Below are 8,923 nucleotides of genomic sequence, written 5' to 3'. Positions count from 1 at the left end.
GGTATAACAGTTGTAAATTGTAGTTGTGTTGGGAAAGTACCACAGCTCCAAGCGCTAGTAGAAAGCACTCATGCTCAAATCCTTATAGGCACTGAAAGCTGGCTAAAGCCGGATATAAACTCAGTCGAAATTTTTGCGAGGAACCTAACGGTGTTCCGAAAGGATAGGCTACACACGGGTGGCAGCGGCGTGCTTGTTGCTGTCAGAAGTAGTTTAACTTGTCGTGGAATTGAAGTAGAGACTTCCTGTGAGTTAGTCTGGGCTGAGGTCATTGTTGGCAACCGGAATAAAATAATAATTAGATCCTTTTACCGACCTCCCAGTTCAGATGATACAGTTGCTGAAAAGTTCAAAGAAAACTTGAGTTTGATTTCAAACACGTACCCGACTCATACTATAATAGTTGGTGGTGACTTTAATTTACTCTCTATGTGTTGGCGAAAATACATGTTTCATTCCGGAGGTACGCATAGAGTATTATCCGAAATTGTGCTAAACGCATTGTCTGAAAATTATTGCGAGCAGTTAGTTCATGAGCCCACGTGAATAGTTAACTGTTGTGAAAACACACTTGAATTCTTAGCAACAAATAATCCTGAGTTAATAACCAGCATCAAAACCGATATAGCGATTAGTGAACACAGGGTTGTCGTAGCGAGACTGAATATTGTAATCCCCAAATACTCAAAAAAAAGCGAAAAATATACCTTTTCAAAAAAGCAGATAAAAATTCACTCGACGCCTTCCTGAGAGACAATCTCCACTCATTCCAAATTAATAATATTAGACCAGATATGGCTTAAATTCAAAGAAATAGTATCGGCAGCAATTGCGAGGTTTATACAGCAATTGCGAGGTTTATACCAAGTAAACCAACAAACGACGGAACTCATCCCCCCTGGCACACAAAACAGGTTAGAATACTATTGCAGAAACAACGAAACACACATACCAAATTTAAACAGACACAAAATTACCTAGACTGTCGATCCCTTACAGAAGCTCGAAACTTGGCGCGGAGTTGAATGCGAGACGCCTATAACAGTTTCCACAACGAAACTTTGTCTCGAAACCTGGCAGAAAATCCAAAGACATTATGGTATGTGAAGTATGTTGGCGGCAAGAAACAACCAGTGCCTTCTCTGGCACAGCCTTCCGAAATACCTTCACAAAAGAAGATGAAGTAAAAATTTCAGAATTCGAATCGAAAACAGCTGCCAGCATGAGTAACGTAGAAGTAAATATCCTCAGAGCAGTGAAGCAACTCAAATCACTTAATAAAAACAAGTCATCTAGTCCAGACTGTATACCAATACGTTCCTTTCGGAGTATGCTGATTCATTAGCTTCATACTTAACAATCATATAGAACCGTTCGCTCGACGAAAGATCCGTACCCAAAGACTGGAAAGTTGCACCGGTCACACCAATATTCAGGAAAGGTAGTAGGAGTAATCCACTAAATTATAGGCCCATATCGTTAACGTCAATATGCATCAGGATTTTAGAACATATATTGTGTTCGAACGTTATGAATTACCTCGAATGAAACGGTCTATTGACACACAGTCAACATGGGTTTTGAAAACATCCTTCGTTAAAACACAACTAGCTCTTTATTCACATGAAGTGCTGAGTGCTATTGACAAGAGATTTGAGATCGATTCCGTATTTCTGGATTTCCAGAAGGCTTTTGTCACTGTACCACACAAGCGGCTCGTGATAAAATTGCGTGCTTATGGATTATCGTCTCAGTTATGTGACTGGATTTTCGATTTCCTGTCAGAGAGGTCACAGTTCTTAGTAACTGACGGAAAGTCATCGAGTAAAACAGAAGTGGTTTCAGGCGTTCCCCAAGGTAGTGTTGTAGGCCCTTTGCTGTTCCTTATCTATATAAACGACCTGGGAGACAATCTGAGCGCTGAGCGGGATTAGCCGAGTAGTCTAGTCATGGACTGTGCGGCTGGTCCCGGCGGAGGTTCGAGTCCTCCCTTAGGCATGGGTGTGTGTGTTTGTCCTTAAGATACTTTAGGTTAAGTAGTGTGTAAGCTTAGGGACTGATGACCTTAGCAGTTAAGTCCCATAAGATTTCACACACACACACAAACACACAATCTGAGCAGCCGTCTTCGGTTGTTTGCAGATGACGCTGTCGTTTATCAACTAATAAAGTCGTCAGAAGATCAAGAACGATTTAGAAAAGATATCTGAATGGTGCGAAAAGTGGCAGCTGACCCTACATAACGAAAAGTGTGAGGTCATTCACATGAGTACTAACAGGAACTCGTTAAACTTCGGTTACACGATTAATCAGTCTAATCTAAAAGCCGTAAATTCAACTAAATACCTAGGTATTACAATTACGAACAACTTAAATTGGAAAGAACACATAGAAAATGTTGTGGGGAAGGCTAACCAAAGGCTGCGTTTTATTGGCAGGACACGTAGAAGATATAACAGACCTACTAAGGAGACTGCCTACACTATGCTTGTCCGTTCTCTTTTAGAATACTGCTTCGCAATGTGGGATCCTTACCAGGTAGGACTGACGGAGCACAACGAGGAAAGTTTAAAGAAATGCAGCATGTTTTGTACTATCGCAAAATATGGGAGAGAGTGTAACAGAAATGATACGGGATCTGGGCTGGAAATCATTAGAAGAAAGGCGTTTTTCGTTGCGACGGAAACTTCTCGCGAAATTCCAATCACCAACTTTCTCCTGCGAATGCGAAAATATTTTGTTGACACCGACTTACCTTGGGAGGAACGATCACCACTATAAAATAAGGGAAATCAGAGCTCGTACGGAAAGATATAGGTGTTCTTTCTTTCCGCACGCTATACGAGATTGGAATAGTAGAGACTTGTGAAGGTGGTTAGATGAACCCTCTGCCAGGCACTTAAATGTGATTTGCAGAGTATCCATGTAGATGTAGATGTAGATGTAGATGTACAACCATCCGATTTTACAGTAGTTGTTGCGATTACACTTACGATCAGAGTTATCATTTCCCTTTCACAAACCTTCAATCTGCCCTGTTCTAGACGCAGCGGAAACACGCACACAAAAGTGAAATTTACATACCGTGAGTTTAACTGATCTTAAGGACCAACTGTGCTCTTACAGGATCAAAACTGCTAACACTGCTAACACCAACTTTCGTATGACGATTGAATTACACTCGGCATTAACTCGAGAAATATAACGTTTACTGCAGTCCGTGGGAACTTTTGGAGGATCTCGTAAGACGATAAAAGAAACATTTTGGCAGTCAGATAAATCTCGACGGGCACTATTTTATACGAGGGTCGCCCAGAAAGTAATGCATCACATTTATTCCAGAATGAGATTTTCACTCTGCAGCGGAGTGTGCGCTGATATGAAACTTCCTGGCAGATTAAAACTGTGTGCCCGACCGAGACTCGAACTCGGGACCTTTGCCTTTCGTGGGCAAGTGCTCTACCAACTGAGCTACCGAAGTTCTGCAAGGTTCGCAGGAGAGCTTCTGTAAAGTTAGGAAGGTAGGAGACGAGGTACTGGCAGAAGTAAAGCTGTGAGTACCGGGCGTGAGTCGTGCTTCGGTAGCTCAGTTGGTAGAGCACTTGCCCGCGAAAGGCAAAGGTCCCGAGTTCGAGTCTCGGTCGGGCACACAGTTTTAATCTGCCAGGAAGTTTCATCACATTTATTTTTTCTCAGCCAACAACAATGGTGCTAATGCGAAGCTTTAGGTGTGCATTATTTGAAGCTTTCAACGTGCGCGTTCAAATTTTTCGTTTCCTCCAACAGATAGAGTAGCAGCAGCAACGTTCCAAATTGACGTCTGTAAGTGATGTATGTTACAAGCAGCGTGTCGTCATTGAATTTCTTAGTGCAAAGAAACAAACTGTTAGGAATATTCACAAACGTTTGTGTGCTGCTTATTGAGAATCTGCAGTCGACAGAAGTGCCGTTGGTTTCTGGACAAAGAGGGTGTGGCCATTAAGAGATGGCGGTCAGCATAGCTCCAGGATTTGTAGTGTTCAGGGAGGGCATCCATGGCTGTCACATCTAACAACATGCATCTTGCCAAGACCGACACATAACTCGGCAGTTGGCGCTGATGAAATCAATCAGCAGAGGAATTGTGGATGCAGTGAATAACCCAGGTGATAGTGTGATTCAACGTGATAATGCTCGACCACACACAACTTTGAGAACGTGGGAAGACATCACTGAACAGCGTTACTCCATCTGTTCTCCAGCTTTACTTCGGATGGTTAAAGGATGCCATTCGTGGAAGACATTTTGAGGATGACGAAGAGGTGATTCCCACAGCGAAGAAATGGCTTCGTGACCAGGACAAGCAGTGGTACCGACAGTGCACACACGCCCTCGTGCCCCTCTGGAAGAAGGCCATAGAAGAGGAAGGAGGGTGTGTAGAAGAAATGTCAGTATTTCTTGCATGTACGTTTCATTGCGTTCAATAAATAATTGTTGAAGAAAAAAAATGTGGTCCATTACATTCTGGACGACACTCGTAGGTGGGAAAATAGGTTGACGTTACGGATAAATTAAGTAATCCCGTAGAAAGAAAAAATTCAGTTAGTTGGTGAATACCCGTATTGGGCTGTAGGAAGCCACTGAGTGCTTCATGAGACGAACGGCAGCGTAAAAATCGACAAGCTTTTTGCAGGCGGTCCGCTGCCTTCATATACATATATATAGGGTATCCCGGAAACGTTCATCTACATCTACATCTACATCCATACTCCGCAAGCCACCTGATGGTGTGTGGCGGAGGGTACCTTGAGTACCTCTATCGGTTCTCCCTTCTATTCCAGTCTCGTATTGTTCGTGGAAAGAAGGATTGTCGGTATGCCTCTGTGTGGGCTCTAATCTCTCTGATTTTATCCTCATGGTCTCTTCGCGAGATATACGTAGGAGGGAGCAATATACTGCTTGACTCTTCGGTGAAGGTATGTTCTCGAAACTTTGACAAAAGCCCGTACCGAGCTACTGAGCGTCTCTCCTGCAAAGTCTTCCACTGGCGTTTATCTATCATCTCCGTAACGCTTTCGCGATTACTAAATGATCCTGTAACGAAGCACACTGCTCTCCGTTGGATCTTCTCTGTATCTTCTATCAACCCTATCTGGTACGGATACCACACTGCTGAGCAGTATTCAAGCAGTGGGCGAACAAGCGTACTGTAACCTACTTCCTATGTTTTCGGATTGCATTTCCTTAGGATTCTTCCAATGAATCTCAGTCTGGCATCTGCTTTACCGACGATCAACATTATATGATCATTCCATTTTAAATCACTCCTAATGCGTACTCCCAGATAATTTATGGTATTAACTGCTTCCAGTTGCTGACCTGCTATTTTGTAGCTAAATGATAAAGGGTCTATCTTTCTGTGTATTCGCAGCACATTACACTTGTCTACATTGAGATTCAATTGCCATTCCCTGCACCATGCGTCAATTCGCTGCAGATCCTCCTGCATTTCAGTACAATTTTCCGTTGTTACAACCTCTCGATACACCACAGCATCATCCGCAAAAAGTTTCAGTGGACTTCCGATGTCATCCACAAGGTCATTTATGTATATTGAGAATAGCAACGGTCCTATGACACTCCCCTGCGGCACACCTGAAATCACTCTTACTTCGGAAGACTTCTCTCCATTGAGAATGACATGCTGCGTCCTGTTATCTAGGAAATCCTCAATCCAATCACACAATTGGTCTGATAGTCCATATGCTCTTACTTTGTTCATTAAACTGTGTGGGAACTGTATCGAACGCCTTGCGGAAGTCAAGAAACACGGCATCTACCTGTGAACCCGTGTCTATGGCCCTCTGAGTCTCGTGGACGAATAGCGCGAGCGGGTTTCACATGACCGTCTTTTTCGAAACCCATGCTGATTCCTACAGAGTAGATTTCTTGTCTCCAGAAAAGTCATTATACTCGAACACAATACGTGTTCCAAAATTCTACAACTGATCGACGTTAGAGATATAGGTCTATAGTTTTGTACATCTGCTCGACGTCCCTTCTTGAAAACGGGGATGACCTGTGCCCGTTTCTAATCCTTTGGAACGCTACGCTCTTCTAGAGACCTACGGTACACCGCTGCAAGAAGGGGGGCAAGTTCCTTCGCGTACTCTGTGTAAAATTGAACTGGTATCCCCTCAGGTCCAGAGGCCTTTCCTCTTTTGAGCGATTTTGTTTCTCTATCCCTCTGTCGTCTATTTCGATATCTACCATTTTGTCATCTGTGCGACAATCTAGAGAAGGAACTACAGTGCAATCTTCCTCTGTGAAACAACTTTGGAAAAAGACATTTAGTATTTCGGCCTTTAGTCTGTCATCCTCTGTTTCAGTACCATTTTGGTCACAGAGTGTCTGGACATTTTGTTTTGACCCACCTACCGCTTTGACATAAGACCAAAATTTCTTAGGATTTTCTGCCAACGTTGCGACAAACGTCGAGAGGTTGTAGAGGTTGAGGAAGAAATCGAGGATACGGACACGTGCCTAGTAACATCATCGAATAACGTTACTGAGGGTCGAAGTAACATGCTACGGCGCCTACCACTAAGTTATCCCTCTGGCAGTAACTTGACTTTGTACACTGACGAACCGTAGGTGGAACGTATTGCAATGTTGCTTGTTATTCAGATATCTGCGATTCCCATGATCACGGGTGGAGGAGATGTTACTAGCTGCTTCATAAATATACCCTGTCGCCTGTGAGTTTAAATATCTGCTGCCCTGATGGATAAGGGTTTTAGGCGCGGATTTCCTCTGCAGTTTATTTTTCTCCTGTGTACCGAAAAACATTGAATATTTCAGAGAGTGCCAAGAAAAAAATAGACTACAGATGGAAACCATCTTAAGAACAGTTACCCACAGAGGCAACAGACAGTCGCGCTCGTACGAAGTAATACCTACCTATGCAACAGCTAGCTGAATGTTCTGCACTGGCAGTCGTGGCAGTCTGTCGCGATTACTGAGTAACAAACAGCACTGCGAGACGTTCCGCCTACGAGTACGTTCAGCATAGGAGTACAGTCACATATGAAGCCGAAGGGGTGGCCTAGCGGCAGGGGCCAGCACCTGTAACTTCGGCGCTCTGTAGCGTCTTCTCACGACGTTTCCAGACACGGGTTCCTATCCCTGATTTGTTCCTCAAGACACCCTCTACAACCCCTCAGAGACTGTTGCAACGTTTGTGGGACACCCTATATATACGGCGCGGGAATTTTATTATGAGAGCTAGCCAGCAGTGAAGATGTGTCGACTTCACTTGATTGATTCTATGATCAGCGGAAGGTTAGTAAGGTATGGACTTATAATATTTCCGACCAACCAGCGACGTATTGTAAAAGTACTTTCATGATTTTACGGCGAGTTTCGGATCTTGTTTCTACACCGAGTAGACCCAGAAATTCCATGGTGCCAACTATGCCGACGAAGTTTAACTTTCATGTATGTGCTGGACTTTGGTTTCTGAGCAGATGTAGAGAGTAGGGACATTAAATTTTCTGGGTTAGGTGTAGGGCTATCTGAACATTTTTCGATTTCTTTTTGCTCCTTGCTGGAAGAATTGTGTGACAGCAGAAACACATTTTGAACAGTTCATTACGTTAACACTTTAATGCGGGCAAACATGAACTCTTATTATTTTTCATTCTTCAACTGACTGGATGTTAGAATTTTGGGGAGTTTTATATTCCTTTGTTCCGAGTAATGAACTGTGTGTTCTACAGACGAATATGTGAACTACATGATCACAGACTATGTCTGCCACTACAACTATACCCAATTAAGCACATCGTGTTTCGTAAATTTTAGAGCAAGCGTGGATGTTTCAGTTAGATATTACATTTTTCCCTTTCTTGCTACGGCCGTTTCGTAAGTCACATCGTATATCACAAGCTTATGGGACGTTGAAAACTGGGAACGAATAAGCAAATTTAAAAAGAAGAAGATCTGCACCTTCGCAAAATTTCGAGACTCTCTCTCTCGTAGGCAATGGCCTTGCCGCAGTGGATACACCGGTTCCCGTGAGATCACCGAAGTTAAGCACTGTCGGGCGTGGCCGGCACTTGGATGGGTGACCATCCAGCCGCCATGTGCTGTTGCCATTTTTCGGGGTGCACTCAGCCTCGTGATACCAATTGAGGAGCTACTCGACCGAATAGTAGCGTCTCCGGTCAAAGAAAACCATCATAACGACCGGGAGAGCGGTGTGCTAACCACACGCCCCTCCTATCCGCATCCTCAAATGAGGATGACACGGCGGTCGGATGGTCCCGATGGGCCACTTGTGGCCAGAAGACGGAGTGATCTCTCTCATGCTCGACGTTGGTAGGTAGTCGGTGTATTCCCTATATTTTGATAAATAAAATCAGTAAACACTCATTTTTGCACTTAAATGGAATGTACCCTCATCGCTGAATGTTACATGTTGAAGAAAATTGTTCTCTTCTATCTCCACGTTCCGAACAAATCACAAAAATCTCCACGTTGTTCATCGTCATGATGAGGGCGTTGCAGCAGTTTAATCGCTACAAAATAGGCCCGGCAATCATATGAGGTATCATTATGTCTCGACCTGAACGACGATTGGCCCTAGATAGGACTACGTGTAAAACTCTGTCGCATACGGTTTAGATCCTGAAGAAGCACGGAGTACGGAATGGGAGATGTCCTATGGATTTCCCTTTACATAGACTAATACTCTCTTGAAAATTCTGGCCCTGTTGTCGAATGTTTTCTGCTACAGTTAGTGCAGTACTTGGCGAAAATCTAGCTGCACAACTATAGCTGAACTGCACCTATAGAAACGGAAAACGCAAAAACCTTTTTCCTGTTTCTTACATCATTTCAGCTCGACACATGTAAGACAAAAGATAAGAACTAGCTGCTACTT

General features: G+C 43.6%; 1 pseudogene; it reads left to right on the top strand.

The window, feature by feature from the left end:
- The first annotated feature begins 8,018 nt into the window (after nt 1–8,018).
- LOC126428596 (5S ribosomal RNA) lies at nt 8,019–8,135 on the top strand (annotated as a pseudogene).
- Nucleotides 8,136–8,923: the final 788 nt, after the last annotated feature.

This window comes from Schistocerca serialis, chromosome 1 (assembly GCF_023864345.2).
Source record: "Schistocerca serialis cubense isolate TAMUIC-IGC-003099 chromosome 1, iqSchSeri2.2, whole genome shotgun sequence".
NCBI classification, from domain to species: Eukaryota; Metazoa; Arthropoda; class Insecta; order Orthoptera; family Acrididae; genus Schistocerca; species Schistocerca serialis.
This window is presented reverse-complemented; position numbering and strand designations above follow the sequence as displayed.